The sequence below is a fragment of the Seriola lalandi genome, unplaced genomic scaffold, assembly GCF_002814215.2.
Source record: "Seriola lalandi dorsalis isolate HSWRI2012SDOR001 ecotype SW California unplaced genomic scaffold, Sedor1 jcf7180002054423, whole genome shotgun sequence".
NCBI classification, from domain to species: Eukaryota; Metazoa; Chordata; class Actinopteri; order Carangiformes; family Carangidae; genus Seriola; species Seriola lalandi.
The window spans coordinates 272,073-297,510 of NW_019524976.1; the positions used below are offsets into that span (position 1 = coordinate 272,073).

The 25,438-nt window shown below is 41.2% G+C and overlaps 1 protein-coding gene across 1 annotated transcript in view; it reads left to right on the forward strand.

The window, feature by feature from the left end:
- lrfn2b (leucine rich repeat and fibronectin type III domain containing 2b) overlaps positions 1-25,438 on the forward strand; it is a 144,718-nt gene that overhangs the window by 79,456 nt on the left and 39,824 nt on the right. The window contains exon 4 of the mRNA XM_023410354.1: positions 6,642-6,741. The gene's annotated coding sequence lies outside the window, so the exon portion shown is untranslated. The remainder of the gene's footprint in view (positions 1-6,641; positions 6,742-25,438) is intronic.

Consider the following 25,438-nt stretch of genomic DNA (forward strand, 5'->3'; position numbering starts at 1 on the left):
CATCATTTACCTTTTCTTTCATCTGACTATTCATCATGCACTTCATTCTAAAACAGGGCTCCAATAATAATGCTAGTGTTTAATCATTATTGTTGACTCTCTCAACATTTTTTGATTACAGGTACAGCATGTAACTTTATTAATATCTTGAGGTGAAATATGCTCCAGAACTACCTAACTAACTAACTAACTAATCAGAAAAGGCCAGAGTCAGGGGTGGGAGCTTGTGGGTGAATGTGCTTCTGGTCTACTACTCCTCGCACACTGAGGCTTCACTGAGGCTAGTATTAGGGACGATAGGCAGTGATGGTTGAAGTGACGGCTATGGCGCCTGTATACATTCCAACACGTTGTCATAGTGGTGGAAATTAAATGTTGCTAGGCAACTCTTGAAATTTGCTTTACAGGACAATTTCATATCAGATGAGGACTTTGGACAAGTCTGTTACTTCAGCACCACGGACAGCGTCATGGTTTCATCAACACACAGAACAGTGAGGTTGTGGGCTGGAGAGGGAGGAGGGCAGGTTAACTACAGTTTGTGTTAATAAAGGGGAGATGTGTATAAGAGACAGATCCAAGGGAATTTAAAACCAAGCCAAACAAAAGCTTAAAAGTCTTTTTTTTTTCTGTGAAAATCATGAGAAAAGAAAAAAAGAAAAAAACAATAATCCCTTCTTGAAAAAACAAACAAACATGCACCTCTGTTTCCTGCTTTGTACTGGGAGCTGAGCCCTTTGAAAATGCGTCCCCCTATTTAACAAGTCATATAACAGAAAACCTATTAAAGCTTTCCATCAAACGCATTATCTTTCATCTCTTTTAATTGATTTATAAAAAGCCTTTCATCTTGATAACCTAAAGCTAATGAGCTTTGCAGGTGTACCATGGTGTAATCATGGAAAGTAGGTTATTAAACATTTTGGTGCAGCAGTGATTTTCTGTCAGGAAGGATTAGCTTCGTTTCAGGGAGAAGCTTCGTCACACAAAGGCCTCCCACAGCGCAGGATGTATTAACACACACACACACACACACACACACACACACACACACACACACACACACACATATACATATATACATACATAGTGCTGCCTGCTCCTGTGTCTGATCACACACAGTGCTCACTGCAGGATATGAAACAAGGCTCCGCACTGTCACACCACATAGTGATTTGTGGGATTAACAGCCCTTTATACTCTGGAATGGACTCTGAACTTTTAATACCACAAGTTAGAACTAAACATGAGTGTGACAATGAAACTGTGTTTCTGGTGCCATTTTTTTCTAAAAACTGAAAGACTATAGGTACAGTAGTACAGAGTGAATCAACAATGTCAATGTCTTAAATTTGTTTAATCCATCACTTTGGTCTCATATCTAAGTGAGACCATCCAGACATGAACTCTTTGTACATTTATCTACAGCTTTAGCTTTTCTTCTGTTTGAGTTTAAATAGGATGTTGAATGGAGACGCACTGATGACTCATGGAGAAAAACCCTCTGATTTTAATCTGATTGACGTTTGTGTGCTATGACTATTATACGCATTCTTTCACACAGTTTGTGCAGTGTTCAAATCTAAATGAGCCGAGTGTGTGGAGACTGCATGTAACATTACTGCTACTTCGTAATTCCATTCCCATATATTCGAGCACTTCAAGCACCTAAATTGGACATTATTGCTGCGAGTTTCAGTGCACCAGTTTTTGGGGCAGCCACAAAAACAAACCTTTATGTTGCTAATCCAAAGCGGGTACTCAGCTTGATGTAATCAGCCCTGACAGGTGAACATCTGCTTCCAATTGAGCTATGATTGTTGCTGAACATAAGTGTCAGTGTGTAGCCCTCTTTGTGTGAAGACCTACTCGGGTCTGAAGTCTGCTGCAGAGAAATGTGGCTAAGGAAAATGTCAGACTGGTGTGTAGTGTTGATCCAGTCTTCATGTTGCTCATAGATCAGTCTAATGTTAGTCAGACTGTTTCACAAAGATAAAGACTGACTGATTTTAAGACAAAAACATTAGACATCTTACTCCCAGGCTAACTCAGGCCTCAGACCACTGTTACCATGGTAACAATCAATGACACCTGTGCTGACCAGTAGCACCCAACAACAAAAAACAGGAACATGGGTCATATTTGCGGTTTGCTAACATTGTTATGAGAGAGCAAAGGGAATGGAAAGAGTTTTCAGAGACCACAGCCACTTTTTTTTTTCCAAATCAGATTTTTCTTCTTTTTTTTTTTTTTTTTCTTTTATTGTTTCACTCTTCGCTGAATTTTCAAAGTTAAACATCTTTGTAATAATTGAATTCTTCCAAAGACAAACATTTTCTGCTGGGGTGAACAGAGCTGAGCGATTGGATGCGGATTGAATTTATTTACCCACAATTCATTGTTCCACAGTCTACCTTAAGATAACAAGAACTAAACGGCTTTGTGCAACAGATGAATTCTGAAGTCTGACTATTTGTTATATCTAAGCCACAGTTTGTTTCTGTCTTTGTGAAACCGGCCCCTGGTCATTGCAAAATTGCTCACTCATTCTTCTCTGTTGGGTTGTGGAACCGCCACTCTGCAGTTAACAGAGATTGCTTCAATTCTGCCTATGCCAACCAGCTTTCCCTTGAGCTTCTGGCGCTCACTGAGACCTGGATCAAACCAGAAAAACAGTGCTGCCCCAGCTGCACTCTCCACTAACTACACATCCTCCCAGACCTCCTGACGTCCAGGTGAGGAGGTGGAACTTGCTTCCTAATTTCCAGCAAACAGTAATTAACCATCCACCGAGATAAATGGTCGAGTTTGTGGATGAGCTAGACACACTGCTGTCTTCCATTTGCCAAGTTGGTTGTCCACTACTCATCCTAAAACAGATGAGCATCCATTTAGACAAAAATGGCCGTTATTTCATTCACTTCACTGTGTGCCTCTGGGAACTGCCCTCTGTTCCACCACCTCTGGTTTCATTCAGCTGCAACTTGTCCTCCAGCCACTTTTCATCAGTGCTCGCCTCCGCTCTTCCTCGTCTTAGCACAGTTTCCTCACCAGAGGTCAATGATGCCAGAGTCTCTCTGCTCTACACCAACATCATGTCTGGATAACCTGTGTCCTCTATCCACCACACCTGCTCGCTCTGACCTGCCTCACCCCTGGCTGACTGACAATATCTGAAAGCTGCGTACTGATCTCAGAGCTGCTAGGAAAAGATAGGACAAATGCAGTGACCCTGCTGATCTCAAGGGTTATCAATTGCAGCCATCTTCCTTCTTTTTTTAAAGTTTATATTTTTTGGGCTTTTTATACCTTTATTGGATAGCACAGTAGAGAGAGACAGGAAATGGGGAGGCAGAGAGAGGGGGAATGACATGCAGTAAAGGGCCGTCCGATGCAGGATTCGAACCGGGGCCGTCTGCAGCGAGGACTGTAGCCTCTATGTACTGGGCGCCTGCTCAACCCACTGCGCCACTCGACGCCCCATCTTCCTTCTTTTTAAGCATCAGTGCTGGCAAAGCTGCTTTTTACAATGATAAGATCAGCTGTATCACAGACACTCGGAAATTATTTTCCACCTTCAAAACCTTACTCAGTCCTCCACCGGACACTGATATCTTTGCTTCCCTCTTTACAGAAAAGGTGGCGGCCATCAGTGGCCACTTCTCTGAAGCACTTCAGACACAACCAGTCTCCCCTAGTTAAGGGCACATCACTCTCAGGCTTTCACTGAATCCACTCAAGTTGAAAACTATTGGCCAATCTTATTACTTCCATTCTTACTTAAGGCTACTGAAAGGACAGTTTTCAAACACGTCTCAGAAATGGAAATCACCTCCTTGATCCAAGTGATAGTCTGTGACAGAAGCCCTCAGGGCAGCTTGAGCTGCAGGTCAGACCTCGGTTCTTATCTTGACAGACCTATCAGCAGCCTTTGATACAGTCAACCACCACATCCTGGTGGCTGTACAATCTGATGTGGGTATTTTGGGCATTACATTTTCTCAGTTTGAATCCTGTCTCACTGGGCAGTGTGTCATTGCAAGCACAAATGTCCATATCCCATCGCTTCCCCCACTGGATTACCTACAGCCACCTCCTTGGGTCTAATGATTTGCTCACATAGCTTCTCTTATCACCGCTATGCAGACAATATCCAACTATACCTGTTGTTCCTGCCAGATGACCCCAAAGTCTCGGTGAGGATCTCAACTTGTTTCTTGTTTCAGCTTGACATATCTATATGGATGAAGCAAAGCCACCTTCATCTAAACCTCTCTAAGACTGAACTCTTTCCATCATGACTGACGACTGGCATCCCGGCCAACCAGTCTCTCCATCATGATATCATCAAAAACAACTCTTCATCTCTCACCCCAATCAAGGTTGCATGAAACCTGGCTATCATGATTGATGACTACTTATCCTTCTCTGAGCATGTTTCATCTGTCTCTTGGTCATAGGACAAAAGAAAAGTCAAGCCTTACATGACTCAGCATTTCTCATTTCTCTTTCATTGCACTTGACCTATACCTGATCTCCTTGCACTTTGTCTTATTGAACAGATTTAGTACTTGGTGCTTACTTAAAGGTCGCCTTTTCTTTGAATCAACCGGTTTTAAACGGCCAGTTTTAAACATGTCACTTCATGATATATGTACCAAGGAGGATGGGAAACGGGTTTCATCAAAATTTTGTTTCTTGCCTGGATTCCGTCGTGTATTTTAGTGGAATTTTAAGGTACTTGTACTCGACTGTATTTCCATTTCATGCTGCTCTATACCTCTACTCCTAAATTACTTTGCAGATTAAGATTTTACATAACAACACATGAAGAGCTTATAAAATACAGTGCACCAGTGACCCCTTGCAAAAAGCAGTGTGGTCCCTTGAGGTCCCTTGTCACAAGTTTCAGATGTCTATGAGTTGTCAGGCGTTTCACCATTTCCCCTTTAAATGTGTGTGGCAGATCTTTTTTTTCTCCTGACCCCTAGTTTGGTCACGACAAAACAAAACTATCTAACTTTATGTAACTTGAAACTAGTCTGATTGGAGGAGGAAGATAACCACCAGGAGGTAACTGTAGTTATATTGCTGTGTTGATACTATTACTGAAGGGAAGGATCGGTGTCCTTGAGTGCCAAGAAAGGCGCCTTTAAATAAAATGTATTATTATTATTATTATTAAGTATCTTTTTCACCATTGGTCTAAAATATCCCTGTATGCCGTAGTATTAAAATCTCTATTCATTACAAGTACAGGGCCAGTAGACCAAACCAGCAAAAACAAACTAAGACCAAAAGTTCACCTATCTTTGGCCACACATAAAAAAGCAGATTCACAGAGGAGGGAGCTGTGAGTTCACATCTACTGTAGCCTTAAGTGCATGATTATCATGTTTGTGTAGACAACACTGGACTCGCATAAATCCCACACAGGAACTGATCTCATTTTGTGCTCAGTTGCTCCCATCCATGTTTATCACATATGGTTAGACAACAGCAACTGTACACATTGTTTCATGTGGCTCTGCTTTTTAACTATGGACTACTCTTGTTTTTTCTCCCTTCACTGAGTTAAAGATTTATGGATGTGCCTTTTTTCAGTGCCACTGTCCCAAAGCTATAAAATTACCCACATTGCACTTGGAAGCAGCCGTTTCCCAAGCTTGTTCTTGCATGGGATAGCACATTTTGATCTTTTTATTTTGGAACTGACAGAAACTAATGCTACATAGAATAAGGATGGGTGTGATCACTCAGTTGTTACAAGTCAGATGAATATGCAGATGCAGGTGTCATGAGGCTGGTCTCTGACAGGTTGACTAGATGCTCACATCCTATTTACATTCTGTAAATGATGTGGGATCAGGAGGCCTTGTCATTGTACTGTTTTGTTATTCACTGTGTGAACTCACCAAACCCACCCCACCTAAATACACTGCTTTCTTCTGTTTCCCAGGCAAGCGTGCTGCCAGAGGAAAAATGATGAGTTGCAAAGCCCATCCGAGGGCATCCATTGGTCAAATTCACATTGTGTAAACTGGTTGGGTTGCTGGAAACACATCAGACATCACAACTAACAACAAGGAGAAAAAATTGCAGTCCCTCCAGTGGAACTGAAGCTAATTCTATCATTGTAATCCACTCTGAACAGGAATGTTCTCTAAATAGCTAAAATGTAAAATGTGTAAATTAGCTGTAAATGTTGGCACAGTGAGAACCAAAGGTCATTACCATTCATCTCCGTCCCAGCTGAGCTTCCATGGAGACTAGTTACAGTGACACTGGTGTTACAGGAACTGATCTCAGGAGGTTTTTCAGCCCTGGAGCTGAATGTTAACACTATTAATCATAGCTGGACAGGAAGCTACTGTAGTTTAGCTGAAGATCTAATTCCACTTTAAATTTATTTCCTCAAGTCTATGAGCGATATAGAACTTTCTATATGTGTCTGTATATAGGCATGTATTCATTAATGTGAAATAAATGAAGTAAACCATGTGAAAACACTGGTATTGTTCTTTAAGTGTGTGTTTCTGCAGGGTTCTTGTTAGAGTCCACATGCCTGCATGAGTGACTTTTGTTTTTGTGTGACGGAGCATGTCTCAGCTGAAGGTGTGCTGTCATCCTGTGTTCTCCAGGTCGTCTGTTCCTGTTGGTGTAGGAGTGAGAGACGCGGAGGCTGTGATTAGCGGGCTGAGCCCGTGAGTGAACCTATGGCAGAGAGACAGCACAGTGCAGGTAAGAACTGCCAGACACACAGAGGGACAATCTGCGGCCAACTGAAATACAACAAAACACAACAAACTCCAGAAGGACATACCTGGGGAGGGAGCCTTCTGTTACAGAGCATAGCACACTATGACTAACAATCTAAAGCATGCCTAGCAGCAGTCCATTCATTCATCCAATCCATTGTCTACACTCAGCAATACAGTCTTGTATTGCTGAGTGTAGTGATGATTAAACTGATGATTAGTCAGACTGACACTGATACTGATATTTGGGAGTTAACCGCCTAGCAGCTCTGTAAGGCTTCACTCATACCGTTTCCACCAAAATGATCAGGTATAACAGGTTTTTTAAACACAGGTAAACCTGCTAATAAAAGCTGATTAACTCCTTTTCCCCTGTCAGTCGAGTTTGTCTTTCTGTTCGGACTGAGGACACACACAACTGCAAGGAGTGATGTCATCACATGCACTTACAGAGCACACACACAGACACAGTGGAGAGAGAGTGAGCTGCTAGCTGCTGTGTAAACTAGTAAAACAGATGTGTCTCGTCTCATCCTCAGGTTGTTGCTCCTGTAAGTGTCGGAGTCTCTGTGTGAGACGCTTCCATCAGTGATTGTGTGTTTTTAAAACTTATTCCTGGGCTGCAGCTTCACTCTCAGAGGAAGGTGTAACGGCAGTGTTCCTGGTGTAACAGCACTGTGCTGGACAGGTGACAGGTGTGTTACAGTGTCTGTCTCTGAAAGACGTCACAGCAGGAAAAGGGGTGAAAATGAACATGTTCACTCAGGTGTTGTGTTTACATCACTGCCAGAGTCTACTGCACAGTCATGTGACCTGGATGTGAATGCGGATTGTTCCCTTTTCCATTACCAACAAAAGCCTGATGTTAGAGAGTCTTAGTGGGTTTTTTGACCAGTGGAAAGGGGGCTTTAGACATACGGCTTAAACATAGTGGTGGTGCTTTTAGTTAAATACTAAAGTCAGCATGCTAACATTCTCAGAGTGACAATGCTAACATACTAACATATTTAGCAGGTATAATACTTACCATGTTCACCATCTTAGTTCAATGTGTTAGCATGCAAACATTTGTTACTCATCAGTAACCACAAAGTACAGCTGCAGCACAGTTTTGCAGGTTTTTGTTACTTAATGTGATACAGTAATGTGACGACTTCATTTAAAATTCAGTGGTCGTATGGCAGCTACTAATTCAAATATTGTTCAGTTACTTTGGCATGTGGGGGTCAGCCTGTTTGCTGTCTGAACATTATTAGTTTGTTCTGTCTGTGGTCAAAGGACAGACTGGTCCAATGGTCCCCATCATGTCTTTACCCTCACCTTATCTTTCACCCCAACCAGTTATATTTGCTACACCTAACCATAACCTAACCCCAACTCCAACCACAGAGGTCAGTGGCACAGGAGACACTGTAGGGAAGGGAACAGACTTTGACACAAGAGGTGAGGTGTGCGCTGTAGCCTCTAAATGTGACTTCAGGTAATTCAAAGGCTGCCTTATTTAAATATTGTGTGGTCTTGGCTGGCTGTTGTGGTAAATGTTAGCCACAGGTACGTTCTGGACATTCAGGTGTGATTTAGAGTTGGAGCATATGTGTAACCAGTGGCAATGTGTACACACCGTGTGGATATTTTTTAATTTAATTTAGCTTGTTTACCTTAAAATGGTGGTAACAGGTGATCCTGTCTCATTTTTTTGGCAGCATCCACTCACTAACGTTATGATGCAAATACATTTGAAGGCCAATGATTGGTGTTATGTCACAAGGTAGAGGTCATTGCATGATCAACATTTCTGGCGCTTCATCATGACATTAGCAGTGTTGGATTTAACAGCAAAACAGTTGAGCATTTTTCAGGCTTTTGAAAATAGAAAGTGAACTATCCGAAACGGTGAAGATTCTGCAGCATGCGCATTGACTCTGCTAACGTTAGTGCTGCTAGCATTAACCACACGAGCTACTCGTCCATGATCCCTCCCGCTTTGCAAAGCGGTGAGCTACCATTGTGGCTACCCCCCCCATCAGTGACTGTTGTCTAAGCCCAGAACACTTGGATGATGATATCCACAGTATGTGTACCTCAGACTTTCAGGATATTGGCAGTATTAAGGCTGATCAACTGAAAAGGGCATCGGACTCTGTCAAGTTAAAACATCGCAGTCTTGTGTCATAACTTCAGTGCAAAAAACATGAATCGCTTTCTCTCTCTCTCTTGCCTCGCTCACGTGTGTGTGTGTGTGTGTGTGTGTGTGTGTGTGTGTGTGTGTGTGTGTGTGTGTGTGTGCGCAAAACCTAAGGGTAGCCTTCAAGCAGTTTTTGTGCATACTAAGAAATATAATCCTGCCAACACCACTGTGCTTAACAGCACTTGTCAGGTGGGGACTTCTGCAGAGCTGTGGCACTGAGACAAAGCTGACTGCTGGATGGTCAGTAAGTTCCTTCAAACTGTCATGCTCCCATTGCCAATTCAAACAAATACGACATATGCATGTGAAGGATTTCAAGTTGTTTAAAGGCACAGCTGACAGCTGAATCAAGAAACCAATATAACACGTCGATTGTAATTTATTACAGTTTTCAATCAACTTGCTCCAAAACTGGTCATGAACCAAAACATTAATTGAAATCTTTTTCCTGATGATGACAAGAAGTCAGTAGATCACAGTAGGCATCATCCTCTGGGGACTGTGGACAATTGTAACAAATTTAATGGCAATCAACGTTGCCATTAAATGTCAACCTGATTGTGGCCACGTGAACAAAAGAAAACAGGATCACCAAGGTCAGGAGGGTTCATCCTCTGGTGGCCATGGATGTGTGCAAGACAATCCAATCAGTAGTATTTAAGGCTTGACTCAAGTGATTGACCAATGAACACAGAGCCACTCCATGACCTGATATATCAGTTTGTTCCTTTGCAGAGACACAGAACATAAACAAGTGTCATTAATATTATTACCGATATCATTAAAGAACTGTGCCTAAGATTTGAAGTGAGTGGGAGTTTATTTGTTTGGTCATGGTCATTTCCTGTTTTATTTTGTAGTTACTTTCCTTGCGTGTCATGATGTGTCATCATTTCTACTTCCTGTCTTTGTCGTGTTTCCCTCCTTGTTAATTGTGTGCCCCGCCCTAATGTGTTTCACCTGTGTTCAATCACCCTTGCCTCCCTTGTGTCTATTTAGTGTCTGCGCTCCCCTTTGTCTGGGTCGGTTCGTCCTGCTTTACCCTGTGGAACTCCTGTTTGGATTTTTGATGTTTCCTTGCGTTCCTTACTCCTGTGCTCCTTGTGTTTTTGGTAGAGTAAATTCTTTTCACTCCTCCTTCCAGCATTTGTGTTTTTTCTGTATTTGGGTCCAAATAACATAAACCCTGACGGATGACCAGTGTTTGCTGATGAGTTAATTAACAGCTGAGTAAACATTCATCCAAATGTCAGGAAAGTCTGAAATTATTGAGATTGCTTAAATTTCCTGAACTTTATATGTTTTACCCTACTATACTATACATTTTTAACTATATATTTTAACTGGATCAAGGGTTTTAGGCATCGGACGTCTGGATCTTAAATGATCAGAGACTAAACTGGAAAATTTGATTCAGAGAGGAGAACACCTCTGTGGATAATTCAGCTTCAGGTAAAAACCTCCTGAATAACTGACACCGAAGCCTTCCTTCTGATTGGCAGAGCTGACCACAAATGGAAGTTGGAAATACAGCATCACTTCTGATTGGCTGAGACTGACTACAGCCTCGTGTGGGATCCACATGTTCAAAATGTTGCACTTTAAAGACTGTGAGGAAAAGGGGGAGAAGTAATTAAAATTGTCTTCAGGCTGAGGCGGAGCTGGAGGAACAAATGCCAGAGGCTGCAGCTTCTGTTCATTATATAAGTGGATGTTTGCAGCAGACTTCCTGCCCGTGTCAGTGGAGAGAAAACTTTCTCATTAAGATACTAGGTTGTTTGGATAAATCCTGATTTCAACTGAAACAGATGAAGTCTTGTTGCCTCATCTAATAACTGAATGTCTTCCTATTAGGGACAGTATAAAAATTAATGGGGTGGGGAGGTGGCTGAATCTAATATTTAATTTCATTAAAAAAGTGAGACCCTCCTTATCTTTATATTTTCATTTGACCCTTCTCAGACCAGAAGGTCAAACTTCAGCTGCTCTAATGTTGGATGAAGGTACTAAATAAATGGATTTACAACAGTGCCACTGTATCTTCACCCCAACCTGAATGACAAGTGATGATACTGATGTTGGACACGTGTGTGACGTGTGAATGTCAGACATTACATCATTTTGTTCATGTGAGCCTTCCATCATCATTTCTTGGCTCCAAAATTTCTGATAAATTCTATAGTCCAGATAGATTTGGTGCACAATACTGACTGATACGGCATTACCCACAATGCATTATCAGATACAAGTATCATTCACCAAATGGAATATTGTTTTGATAAATGACTGGTGCACAGCTGTGGAGCTTAATGTGTGCCAGTCACCAGCTGCGGACTCTGAAGGGATTGAGATCTGTAATATTTCTGCCCACTCAGGTTCCAAATAGTAAAACTTTATATGAATCAGATTAGATGGTGTTACCTGAGATGAGGTGTCTGACTGTCCGGAAACGATTTAACCAATCAGGCTGAATGATTCTGATGACCAGGCCAGTTAACCAGGTTTGATGGTGCCTCAGAGGGAACATTTTCCTCTGCATGACTAGTGATCCATGGAAACAAAGTCGTCCGTGTTGAGTGGTTTGGTGAGTTTAGCTGTACACTAAAAGAAAAGACGATGAAATGTGCGCTCAGATCTGGCTGTAGAACTGCAGAACTGATCATTGTAATAATTGTCTGAACCGTGAACAGCCACGGTCCCTTATTGTTTGAAATGTACTCACAGCTGCTGCATTTTCACTAAAGTAGCTCATGTGCTGGTAAATGTGTAAGAAATAGGAATAGGCTGAGGAGAGCAGCTGATACATGTGTGAGGATCGTTCAGTGCTGTGGGGGCTCTGTGGGGTTCACCATTCTTCAAGCTGATCCAGAGATCTCCTTCGGACTGACAGATGCTTGACTTTAAAGGCGCTGACAGCAGATGCCTCTTTCATCCACAGAGGGTCAGCCATGCGTCACCTTCTCCCTCAAACAGCAACTCAATCTGTGGCAATGAGCTGGGACAGGAGGCCATCAGTCAAATAAAAGATCCAACGGCACGTTCGCTGCAAGTGTTTTTAAAATTCACAAAGTGTAAATGACTCTATTTCTGAATATGTCAGTGGTTTACGTTGCAGAGATGTAGTGGCAGCTGTAGATGTGAGGGAGTCGATCCCCATATACTCCCATGTTAAAATGTCCAACTTTACAGCAGGAATAAACATGTTTACAGCCTGGTACAAAAACAGTTTTGGTCTCTAGAGCTAATTTCCTCCTTCATGACACCTGTTTATATAACTCACCTGTCACCTCACATTTTATTAAGGCTTAAAGTTATGGAGAATTGAGGGCGTGGCCTCTTTGAGTGACAGGTGGGTGAGTGTATGCTTGCCACAAACCGGTATGCACGAAGTCTCAGCTCCAGATACGCCCCTCCTCTTTGACCATATTTATATTAGCTGGGAGTTAGGGGTGGAGTCAAACACTGCCAAGATGGCAACAGAGTAGCAGCTCAATCTGAGCTTCAAAACCGCTCTTAAGAAACCTGTGGGTGACGTCACAGAGGCGACGTCCATCTTTATTTACAGTCTATGCTTCAGACTGTGTTGGAAATTAACATGTGACTTCTATCTGCTTTAACAGAATCTGAGTGAGAGCCAATTAACTTATACTGTATCTGATGCAGAGGATCACTCAACAGACAGCACTGTAAAGCTTAAACCTCTTTTGTCTTGACACACACGTGTGACGCTTCAGATTTCCACAGAGGAGGTTCAGAGCAGAGTAGCAGATGAAGTTTCCCACTGACAGGATTTCATGTACTTTCTCAGTCACATTCTTTCAGTCAGGTCCTCTTATCCCCAAAGAGCCGGAGCGGCAGCAGCAGCTGAGTGGATCAATCTGAGAATTGCCCGTGAAATTCGAAGCGTTTCCAGGCTTAAATCCTTCTGATTACTTTTCACGGATACTGTGAGGATTTTACGCACCACACCGAGTGTACACAACCTCTGGCACACACCTTCCAAATATTGAGTCGCATCCCATTATGAACAGCTCTGCTGGCTGGAGTCTTCCGATGTCTTTTCAAATCACCTCTCAGTTCATCTACATCTCCCACTCAGGACCGATGCAGATGGAAGCTGAGGTCGATGAAGGATCAGATTTTTCTCTTGCTCTCACTCACTCAGTCGATTTCATTTACAGCCAAACTATCTATATAATCTAAATGTTGTGCTGCTCTCTTCTTTCAAAAGTGGGCCAAAGGCTAATATCTAAGTTTGACTGAATACTTGGTCTCTTATATGACTGATGTAAATCGATTCACATTAGAATTGAAATTCTATCTCTACAAGTTCAAAATCGATCCATAAATTCCCCCAAAATTTTATATTTAATATTTCGTTTCATTCATATTTTTCAGTCTTATAATTACATGAGTTTAGCTCGCTAGTCTTATAGATGATGCTGTGTCGATTACCACCCGGAGACTCCTCCTTGACATGAGCAAGAAGAAAAGTACAGAGCGAGCAATGGAAAACATAAAGGACAAAAGTAATTCAATCTGCCTCATCTTCAGTGAAGGCAAGGTCATTTCAGATTTTATAACCTCGAGGGGAAGCAGCTTGATCAGACCCATGAGACCTGAGCATCACTAAAGAGTCTGTCATGTAGAGAGCTAATAAAAACAAATGAAATGGTCAAAGTTGTCATATTGACATTAAAGGTGTATTGATTGATTTTCAAATGTCAATCATGCGTTGAGTAACACGCAGGAAAACATTCCACCTTAAAAGATGCCGGTTGCTGCAGGAAGCCTCTGAGCTGCTCAGTGAATTAGATGGTTAATTAGTAAAGATGAAAAGACAGAAAACTGCTTTTCATTCATCATCCACTCTTCTGACAGTTTCTTTATCCGTGATGCTTTTACACAGAAACATGACAGAGTCAGTCTGTTACATTTGGACAGCTTGTGCTGATGGAAATGAAAGCTAGCTTAGCTATTTCATAGCCTAGCCTGTTAGCTTAGCTTGACCTCTGCCTGCAGCTTATATTAGTTATAGAAAGCTATATTTTTGGGCATTTTTGCCTTCATTCGGACAGTGCAGTGAGAGATAGACAGGAAGTTCAGGGAGGGAGATGGGATGATTCGATTGGGACTCGAACACGTGGCCGCTGCGTTTTGGACTAAACCTTAACCAGAACCTTACCAGGTGAGGCACCAAGGCAAGCCACCCTGCACTGCAGCTTTTTTATCTGAATGAATCTTTCCATTTAGGCTACCACTTGTCCCGGTTTTTGCGGGATTGTTCTGTTTTTTGAGTGATGGTGCAACCTCATTTATTTCCTCCTGCTGATTTTCAGTTTTCTTTTTGGTTATGATTAATCCTGTGTCTGTAAACATGTGTAAACAGTCCTCAATTTGCCTTATTATCTATCAACCACCGCCCATCCACATCTTAGTGGATGCAGATGTCCTGAGCAGCGAGTTCCCGGTTCCACTCCCAGCTGGCTCCCTGTCCATGTATTTTCTGTCACTCTCTGTCCTATGAAATAGAGACATAAAAACAATGCCACCGCGAATTCAGGCAGAGAGGACCGAGGTCCCTAACATGAGTGTTAGTAAAAAAAAAAAACATAGGGGGAGAGAGGGATGGCGAGAATTGTTTTGAATCGAACCAGAGCCCAAAAATCGAAATTGAAGCATGAAATTTTTTTGAATTGTGCACCCTAGTAGATACTCATGAATGTTTTCATTAATTTAACAAAGATATAAATCCGGGGACCACTGTATCATTTACAGGCAGATCTGTCACCGATTATTTCCCCACACAAACTGCAAATCCTGAAGGGCTGCTGCATTCTCATATTTGCAGTGCATTTGTTTATGATTGAAGAAACGTAAAATTAAAATAAAAGAAAATCCCATCGCTTTGCAAATGTGGTGAAATGGGTCCGTGTGCCTTGTTTCCTCTGCTGTGTACAGAGGCAGGTTTCCTGAAACCCTCCGTGTTCAGATGAAGGGAAACTGTAAATGTTTGTCTCTCACTCATGTTGACAGGTGAAACATGATGTTGTCATCGTTTAGGATCATCGTGTAAACACAGCTCACGCGTCACGGTTGTATCACAGGCCCCTGGAGTTATACAAACACCAACTCAGTGTGGCTCGTGCACAGCGAAAATCAGTGTCAATCAATCTGTAAATACATCTTACTCACTGGTTTCGGTATACGTATAGATCCAAGAGTTGTGTGTTCACTCAACAGTCAAGAATAAATTACATACATACAGTGTATACATATATATGTGTGTGTGTGTGTGTGTGTGTGTGTATATACATTCATACATACTCCAAATATAGAGTTAGATTTTAACACTCTTTGAGTAAAAACATGTACTCCAAGTCCTGACTCCTGACTGTGGCACTGTATCAGCACTGTCAAACACCTGCCATGTAAACACATACTCACACTCACACACTCACGTACTCCAGTCTTTCATCTTGGTGTACACCAGTGGCGGAGAACCCGTCCGAAGAACCGGGACATTTCCCTCCATCCGCTTCTCTTTAGTCACTTCTCTCTCTAGTCTGCTGCAGTGTTGTAGTTATTTAGTGAAAGTCTTTAAATAGATGAATATTTTTGTGCTCGGGTTTGAATATTGTCATTCAGTGTGTAAGGTGAGGCCTACATTTTGAGTGTGCGTGCTGTTGTTAAGTTTGATTTAAATGTTTAAAAGGAAAAAAACTACAGACGAAACAAATCCTGACTGACTTATCTGAAAAGCCAGGGGAGAGACCAGGCTGGCTCCTCTCACAAAATAATAAGACTTAAAACAGAGAACACACAAAGTCAAACTGTCACTGTATGTTTAGCTGTTGTGTCACACACAGGAAATAAACTCAAGCAGCGAATGTTGACAGCTGTGTCATTGGTGTTTAATGTCGACCGTCTTTATTATGTCAGTTCTTTGAGTAGAGCACTGAGACCCAGCTTTGAACTCCGCTCACACTCAACCTTGATGACTCAGACTCAGGCAGTGGGGACTCGACTTGGACTCAACCCAGACTCTTCTTTGGTGACTCAGACATGGACTCAGACTGGAACACTGGGGACTCAAGACTCGACTCAGACATCACTGCTACCCAGGCCCAGGATTTTGTCATTTCAGGGGCGAAGCCATAGGACACAAAGGCCAGTGAGTGATTTGATGTTTCCCATGCAGAAATGTAATATATGACATATGTTCCTATATCAAGAGTGATGTTGCCACATATGTCACCTTTAGAGTGTTATATTATCAGAGACAGACAGAGAGAGAGAGAGATGATGCTGGAGGAGAGAGAGAACTAGTTAGTTGACAGGTACTAGTTAATTGCTTTTAGAGCAACCTTGAGATTCTGACAGTAAGACACAAAGGCCATGGTGGTCGTAGCCAAATCCGGCAAGGTTGGATGGTGGATCCAGGTGGGCGTGGCTTGGGGCATGGCTGATGACGAGGGGTTTCCATCTATTGTTACAGTTTCTATCATTCTGATTGAAGCTGTGTGGCCATACCTGCTCAGTGGGCTGGAAGGTTGCAGGTCTATTTTTTTGTCTATTTTTAATCAAAGTACTTTTTACTTGGACTGGATTTACGCTGGCTTTTCTGTCCTGATGTAATACTAAATACATGACAGCTTCTGTATTATGATATTGACTTTGCTATCAGCCTTCAAAAACCCAGCTAGTGTTCAACAGCAGAGCTTTATATGACCTGCTTTATGATAAGCTGCCTTGTCACCCTTCATACCTGTTCAAGAGCAAGACAAGTGACACGCAAGTCTCAGCAACATGAACTCGTGCTTCATAGTCTGAGGAGTGTTTGGTTCACTGATAAGCTGATTCAGTTTGTCAGGTGGTATTACGGCTGTCGGCCTTCATGCTGCCAACTATCATCTCTCAGAATCAGTGGAGCTGTGGCAATCTCAGCTCTCACTGATCAAAGTCACCCGTCCCACCCCCCTAAGGGTGGAGCAAACCTCACTCAGGCAGAGCACTACAGGCAGTGCAGGGTTCAGAGGTCAGGGAGATACGCCCCTCTTACTCATCAGGCAACTCAAGTAGCGCTCGGCCCACTGAGTGACAGATGGGGGAGACAGCAGAGCTATGTGAAGACGAACTGCTACCAAGAACAAGAAAAGATAAGAAATATAGTGTATAGTGAGTTTAACTTTTGTTTTTAATGATTTCATTTGCATTGGAAACATCCATTCACAGGTCAAGCTAAGCTAACAGGCTAGGCTATGAAAACGTAGCTAAGCTAGCTTTCATTTCCATCAGCACAAGCTGTCCAAGTGTAACAGACTGACTCTGTCATGTTTCTGTGTAAAAGCATCACGGATAAAGAAACTGTCAGAAGAGTGAATGAATAATGAAAGGATGTTTTCTGTCTTTTCATCTTTACTAATTACCCATTTAATTCACTGAGCAGCTCAGAGGCTTCCTGCAGCAACCGGCATCTTTTAAGGTGGAATGTTTTCCTGCGTGTTACTCAATGCATGATTGACGTTTGGAAATCAATCAGTACACCTTAAATGTCAATATGACAACTTTGACCATTTCATTTGTTTCAATCACTCTCTACATGACATATGCATAGTGACGATCGGATCTTCAAGGTCTTAAAAATGTGGAAAAATATCAACCGATGTGAACTGCTGATATTTTATTTCATCACCCAGACAAAAAAAGTGTTGGACCGGTGGCTCCGACAGCACTACAGCTACGTTTAAAAGACATTGGAAATACTTTAGTACAATCGTATACAGTCTTTGTGTTTTGTTCCACTGTGAGCTTTATCTGTCAATATGGTTACACCTATATAATATAAGCAATTCAGCTAAACTGTGTTAAATTTATCTCTGCTTGCAGTTTAAACATATTATCAAGCAATCAAACACAGTTGATGTGTTTCTTTGAATTCGTCCACATCCTGCATACAGGCAGAGGCAGAGGCAGGACAGTTTTGTGAAAACTATTCCTGCCACCTTTTAATAAATTTAATATTTCAGTAAAAACATGAATTTGTTTAATGGATGGCAGCCAGACGCTTTGCTGCAATGAAATACAATACAATATTTATTTTTTGATCCATTACTGTCAGATGTTCCACTTCATCCATCCACTCCCTGCATACAAAAATCAGTGGAGCTACTGTCCATGTTTCAGTTCAAGTTAAAGCTTCATATTCTCCTCTTCTTCTGGGTTTTATTTGAAGTGTTGATCCATAAGAAGATATATTTGAGGTTTTAAGAACTAAAAACCATCTCAATGTAGTTTTACATCTCTTCTCTCAGGCTCAGCTCTAGTAACAACAGGTCGTTGAACCAATCAGAAGAGAGGAGGCTCTGAACTTATCTTCTCATTGGCTGACTGTTTTCTGAGTGTTCCAATAAAAATATAGCAGATTTCAGGTAAACACTCAGAGAAACCAAATCCTGTAAGGATTGTGGGTCCAGGTGGGCGGGGTTTGGGGCGTGGCTGACGGCTTTGTTGTGACATCACAAGTCCCTACGACTCAGTTTCTGAGCATTTCTCTGTAGATTGAGCGCTTTGATACTTTCACAGTATGAAAGTACTTTTAATGTGAGAGTTTTTGCTTGTGTTTTATGTCTTTTTTGTATTTATTGTTATTGTACAGCACTTTGGTCAACAGTGTTGTTTTTAAAAAAAAAAATGCTTTATAAATAAAATTGAATTGGATTGAATACACAACCTAGACCTGCCTTATAATCAAACAACACGTGGACATTTACCTTTAGTCTATATGGACCTTTAATGTTTCAATGGAAGAATGAATTTGATGAAATGCCAGGAACCCTTTGCTTCAGTTGAATACAATAACTATTCTACTGTCAGATGTTCCTGGCATGTGAAGATTTCCCTGTTACCAAAAAGGAAAGCTCATTTTTTATTGAACAAATGAATTTGTTCACTACACAGGAACGTCTTTGTGCAATCAAGTACAGTACAGCGACTAATTATACACTGAATACTCTCAGACAAGTGCTTCTCATTTTCAGCAGATGTTGAGTGTTAAACCTTGGTCACGATTGCATAGGAAGAGTTAATTAAAAGAACTTAATGTGTCTCTAATGGGCTGATAGAGGACTTCCTCACCTCCCCTCCAAAAATATCAGCTCAAAATCCTACGATAAGACTGTGAACCATGTCTAATAGCCTCAGCTCCTACTCTCCCCACTGAATCATCCTGCACTCTCCCACATCCTCCTCTACTCTCTCTAATTTGCTTTCATCACAAAAATCCCCCTCCGTCTTGGTTTTTAGCTTAGTCCTCTTGTTTTTTCTGTTACACGTTGTTTTTAGGACCAAAGAAATGTGATGCATCTATACTTAGACCAACTACCTCCTCTGCTTTTAATGTTGCTGATGTAAGAGTTGAAACTTGTTCTTCTAAGCAGCACCAGGTGCAGTTGTTGTTCATGGCTAATGAATGACAGGATTCACGTCCATAGCCTTAGCCTTTTTATTCCTCTGCGCCAGCGGCAGTCAGAGTTTTCAAGTCATCTGTCTGTCCCATTCTCGTGGACATGATATCTCAGTAAGACCTCGACGGAATTTCAACATTCACTTGGACTCAAAGATGAACTGATTAGATTTTGATTGCTAAAGGTCAAAGGTCAAGGTCACAGTGACCTCACGAAATATGATTCTAGACTTGTGAATGCAATATCTCTGTAACGCCTTGAGATCATTTCTTCAAATTTGGCACAAACGTTCACTTGGACTCAAGGATGAACTGATTAGACTTTGGTAGTTAAAGAAACCAGGGTCAAACAGTCAAACCGGATCCTTCAATTTGCTCCTCAATGAGAGACAACAGAGCTGTCAGGTAGGGCTCTGTTTAGAGGAGGAAGAAAAGAGGATGTTACTAGTATCACTTAGATGCTCTACCATGGTTAATTGGCACCATTTAGAAAAACTAATGGCTCTTCCACAACAGTGTCACATAGTGTCCATAGCAAACACTGTGCACATCATTACCTAAAATGTCTCTTCACCAAAAGCCTGGTGCAAGAGATGATCATTTGTTTGTTTTGTTGTTTTAATGAATCTTTTTAGACTTAAAATGCAGGATATCCACTTGTATTCTGCTCCCAATCCATTCTACATACACGTTAATGGGAATAAGAAGTAGGTTCAACATGGCAGCTTTTCCTCCTTGTGCTTCTGACGTTGCTCAGGTACAAACTAGGTGTTCAAACCAAACACAGAGCAGATTTCTCTTTCAAAAACTGGTCCACGGTATAAAAAAGGTTGGGGACAGCTGCCAGTGAGAGTAAAGAACGAGCGGTTGCTAAAATAAAATTGAAGATTTCTCTAGGATGGGGGGGGTGTACTGCAACAATATTAATTTTATCAATCCAACAGAGCCATCACTCATCACTCTCTCACTCTACTGCTCTGAGTTTCTCTCTCGCTGTTTCTAATGCCTCATTAATGTCAGGCTTTTAATGTTTAGAAGTAGGACGCATTAAGTTTTATTGACATTAGCTTAATGTTGCATAAACAAACAGCTAAGTTGAAGTAAGTGGAAATAATTGGCGAATTGCTCTCATGGAGTCACAGCTGTAGAAGTTAAGAGCTACACTGTCAGTGTTAGGTAGTTTAAACTCTGTTGGTTGATTAATAACAAATGCCAGGACAGAAATGTAAAAGGCAAAAAGCAAAAGCGTGGAGGAAGACTCGAGTCTGCATCAACGGCCAAAAACAAACTGAAGTGAAAGCAGTTCCAGAAATATGGAGGGTTCTTACCATATGACAGAATTAATATAACTATAAGCTTATATAAGTGTGTTTCAATTGAAGACATTGTTGATTTTCCAGTGGTAAATCCTGGCTACTATTTGAGAATTGAGTGTAGGCCACTTTAGAGTTCCTCTCCAGACATGTTTTAAACTCTGTAAAAATCCTCTGCTGTGATTTATATTTTGTTCAACATGATTTTCACATGTAAAAAGTAAAAAAGCTTATCTACTCTTACTTCCTGACTGATATATCTGGATTAGGGCTTATGCCCCACCCACCACCTGCCACATATTTGAGCCTCAGTCGAGACCAGAACCAGAGACTAGCAGACGTATTAGAACGGTTAGCATAGTTAGCATCTTTTACTTGTTTATGTTGTTTGTTAGCTTGTGGCTGACACAGTGTTCGTGGTTGTGCTACACTAACACTCTCTCTCTGTACTGATAAGGTTTCAGGTTTATTTAGCCCCGCCCCCTGTCCCTACAAGTTGACAGGATTGGTTCCTTAGGTTTGTGACGTATGAAACCCTGGCTGTCTGAATCTGTTTTAATGGTTGATTCACTGCAGTTCAAGGTGGAAACCCTCAGTCATGGTGTTGATGATTATTTCACTCATCATATGTCTTGTATTAGATAAAAACATCATTTGGATGTTAACGAGGTTAAACACTTGATTTTCATTGGAGGGTGTCTTTAAAGACACTAGCTCTAACTTGCTGTTATGGTTTAGGACCTACATGAATGTGAATGCACAGAATATGGTTTAACAAGCTGATGTGAAATCAGGACTGCAGTGTGGGAGCAGCCGTGTACAGCAGCTTAGGACCCTGTGGACCAGATCACAGAGGCAGCTTGGCATAGCAGCAGATGTGTTCTCCCTCTTCGGGGACCACCATATGGAAACGCTGTGTGTGTGTCTGCCTGGCGTGATCACCGTACACAGTACAGCTAAATCACTAACACTGCTCTCTTCGTAGCTGTTAGCTCTGAAAAGTTAATAAGTCAGACCATTTTACAGTCTGCCGACTACCAAGGCAGTGAGAACAACACAAAAACACATGTTACATAGTGACTTGTGTGTGTGTGTGTGTGTGTCTGTGTGGAAGGTAGATATTTAGAAATGCTTTTTTACTCCAAGCTTCTGAGTGAGTGTTTGATTGACAGCTGAACAGACGAGGGCACAGAGACAGTTTAAATTACAGTGGCCCTGAGAGCTCAACGCTCTGCAGCCTAAGAAAACAAATGCAAATAGACGAAACACAAACACATTCAGAAAATATCTTCATCACTTCGACAACACATGAGCTGCAAATAGTCACAACAGGTTAGGACTACGAGCCAGGTTTCTAAAGCTCAGAGTGAGCTGCTCACCGTCATCATCTTGGCGGTGTCTGACTCCGCCCCTAACTCCCAGCTTATCAAACAGATGACAGCAACATAAATATTCATGAATAAAATCAGCTTTGATGAAAGAAGTTTTTCTAAAACCTTTGATAAAAAGGAGATTTGGAGGATGTTCTAGAATGATTGGATTTTATTACTGAGAGGGTCAAGGTCGGATTTCTTGAGAAATGGGTCAACTATTGTCATGTTTAAGGCTGGAGGGAAACCGGAGTAGAAAAAGAGCTATTTACAGTGAATAAAATAGCGAGGCCCACACTGTTAAAAAGCTGCTGAAGAAATGTATTATATCTAAAAGACTTGAAAAGGATTTGAGACTATGAGCTGTGCTCCTTAAAGTGCACAGCGAAACAGCCTTGAACCAACTGCAAAGGGCTGAGGCAGTCATGTTGTACAGAATGGTCTTTGGTTATTTAACGGATCTGGAGTTTTGTAGGTGGTGGATTCATCACAGAATTGATTGTATTTAAAGGTAATCTGAACAATCAGCTCGTCCTTCTGTTTTCTTTCAGCTCATCTACATTTTCTGTGTATTTGTGTGGTGTATTCATTTAACCAGAGTATCTTAGGAGAAGGTTTTATTTTTCTGATTTTGGCAGGAACTATAGAAGCCAACACTGCAAGGATTAAAGTGATGTAGTAATTTCTCAGTGGTAGAACAAGATATTTGCCTCATGAAAGTCTTTGGCAGAGTCATGATTGATGATTCAGGTACAAACAGTAGACAATACTGGAGCAGGAGGAGAAAGCAGGACCTTATAACAATAATACTATTATACTATATTATACTTTACTATGTAATTTATTTATGCAAGTTCATTAAAACAACATAAATGTTAAAAATTCTTAATTTCTCATTCATTTTAATCAATCTATCTTCACATTCTGGGAAAGTGGTCTCAGAATTTTGGCCCCTACTTTTTATGATTTCAACATATACTGACTGTGGGATGGATCTATATTTTTGTGACATACTGTATGTCTACAATATAAGCATCCTGGGACACAATTGACCTGATTCAACTAGGTCTCAGTAGTCATAAAAAAATCTAAGTGTTTTATCATAACAAAGTCTTGGCAGAAAAACAGTGATCTGATATGTAACACGTTAAACCAGACTGTGTTGGTGATTAAAGATTCAGCAGAAGTGTCTAGTTAGTCAAGAGGAGACACCACAGGCTTCACACTGATAGGATTATTAAGGCTGTGTTTAAAATACAGGGAAAGACCTGATGGCTGCTACATGATGACATTATAACTGAAGACATAATTTCAGCCTCTAATCTACTTGGGATCAGACCATCAGAACTATAGAAGGCGCCATGCAGCCAGAGAAGATCAAATGTATACATGTTTGGGTTTTTCTGCTTGGTTTCCAAAAGGTTTTCACTCTCTCTCTCTCTCTCTCTCTCTCTCACACACACACACACACACACACACACACACACATGTACATCCTCCTCCCTTGCTCCTTTAATCATCCAAGTGAATCAGCAAATGTGGCGGCTGCAGTTGTGTTCACCCTGCAGGGCGATACTCCCGTATCACATTTGCTCTCATTCTGTGAAGGCAGTGATACATGAATCAGAGAGGCTTTAATCAGCGTTATCATTACTGTCCAAAACAGATACATCATTACCGCAGGTATCCTTGGGATATTCTCATCTCATCTGTTTCCCAGACCAGAGCCAGAACAACAGAGGGTGTTATCAGGATTAACAAACCTCAGTCTCCCTGCTCCTTTTCTCTGGGGCTGGACCAAACTGTTAGTTTAAAATCTTTTATTTACTGTGTGTGTGAATTTGGCAGCTGAGGCATCCACTTAGGTTTTGTTCTACAGTAACATTTGACTAACTACAGTGGAATGAGTACAATGTCCTTGTGTACATAATTTTTTCTGCAGAATGGTTTGTGTGACATGATGAAGGGCTCTCTTTGTTCATCACATCATTGTTTGAATACGTTCAATTTTCACCATTATAGACATACCATACACATCATATTCTTTTCATTCGTACGTCAACTGTTTATTGTTTTTATTGTCATTTACATGTCTGTCCATTATATGTGCCCTTCATGACACACTTGTTTTTGTTCTGCAAAGTCACTAATAAAGAGCAAAAAAAAAAAAAAACAAAGAAAGGGAAGGAAGGCAAAGTGTGAAATATGGTTCATAAAACAGGCTTGAAAGTGCTTTGTCTTCCTGTGTTAGTAGCTTTTTGTGCCTTTAACTGTGGGGCTGTGTCTCTGGAAACAGCTGTATATACATCTGTGAGCTGGGATCAGTGTTTGATGCGAGTGATGATGTGTAGCTGTAGGATTCTGGGACATTCGTTTATATTTAAGTCCCGCACTCACAGCTTTAAAGCTGTTGAACTGAAGATGTGTTGAGTTTGTTTATAACAAAAATAGTTGAGATTAAGATGTGAAATGGAGTTAACAAAAAACACGAAAAAGAGAAACTCAAGCTTAACTTTTTATTTCATTAGTCCAAAATTAAGCACTTTATTTCAATGTGCATATTTTTCTCAAGTTTTTTTTTTCTGTCATGTTGTTATTAGTTATTGAATCGCTTATTAAATGAGAAGAACATTGAATTATTAGAGTTATTATTTATAATCCCTCCAGGCCCCATGAGAGTTATGTGGTGAAAGGTTCAGGTGAGGTGTAGACCCCTGAGAGGTCACACACCCACCTGCAGGTGGTGCTGGAAACTCACACTTTGAACATCACATGTTCTTAAACCACACATGCATGTGTTCCCTCATGAAATAGGCCACGCTCATTTCTGCCTGTATCTTTTTCGCCAAAATGAAATCTTCAAAATCTACTTTCTTGAATTCCACCTGGCTATAAGTCTGATCAGCAAGAAGAACGGAAGAACGTCCTGTTGGTTACACTCCTCCACCCTGAACAACCACACATCGTTTATTTCAACCGTCTGATACAACCCGTAATAGTGAAATAGTGCCCCTATGGCGGCATGCGTACCAGATTTCAATTGTCATGGTTACCATGATAAACATGGTATACATTATATATTAGATGATCTTTGTTGTCATAGTTATGATAATAACAACATGATTAACTTTATTGAACAGTCATGGATAATAGAAACAACATAAACCTCTGGTTTCACATGGGAATGAAACACGGCTCTCCTGTGTCATATTCATCCATCCACCACAACCTGCTCCTGACGTGGACTTTGTCTCTCTTTATACTACATCAACGCACTTTTCCCTTTGCTCCTGTCATCATTACTATGACAACTAGATGTCGCCTAGCAACATACCTAACTATGG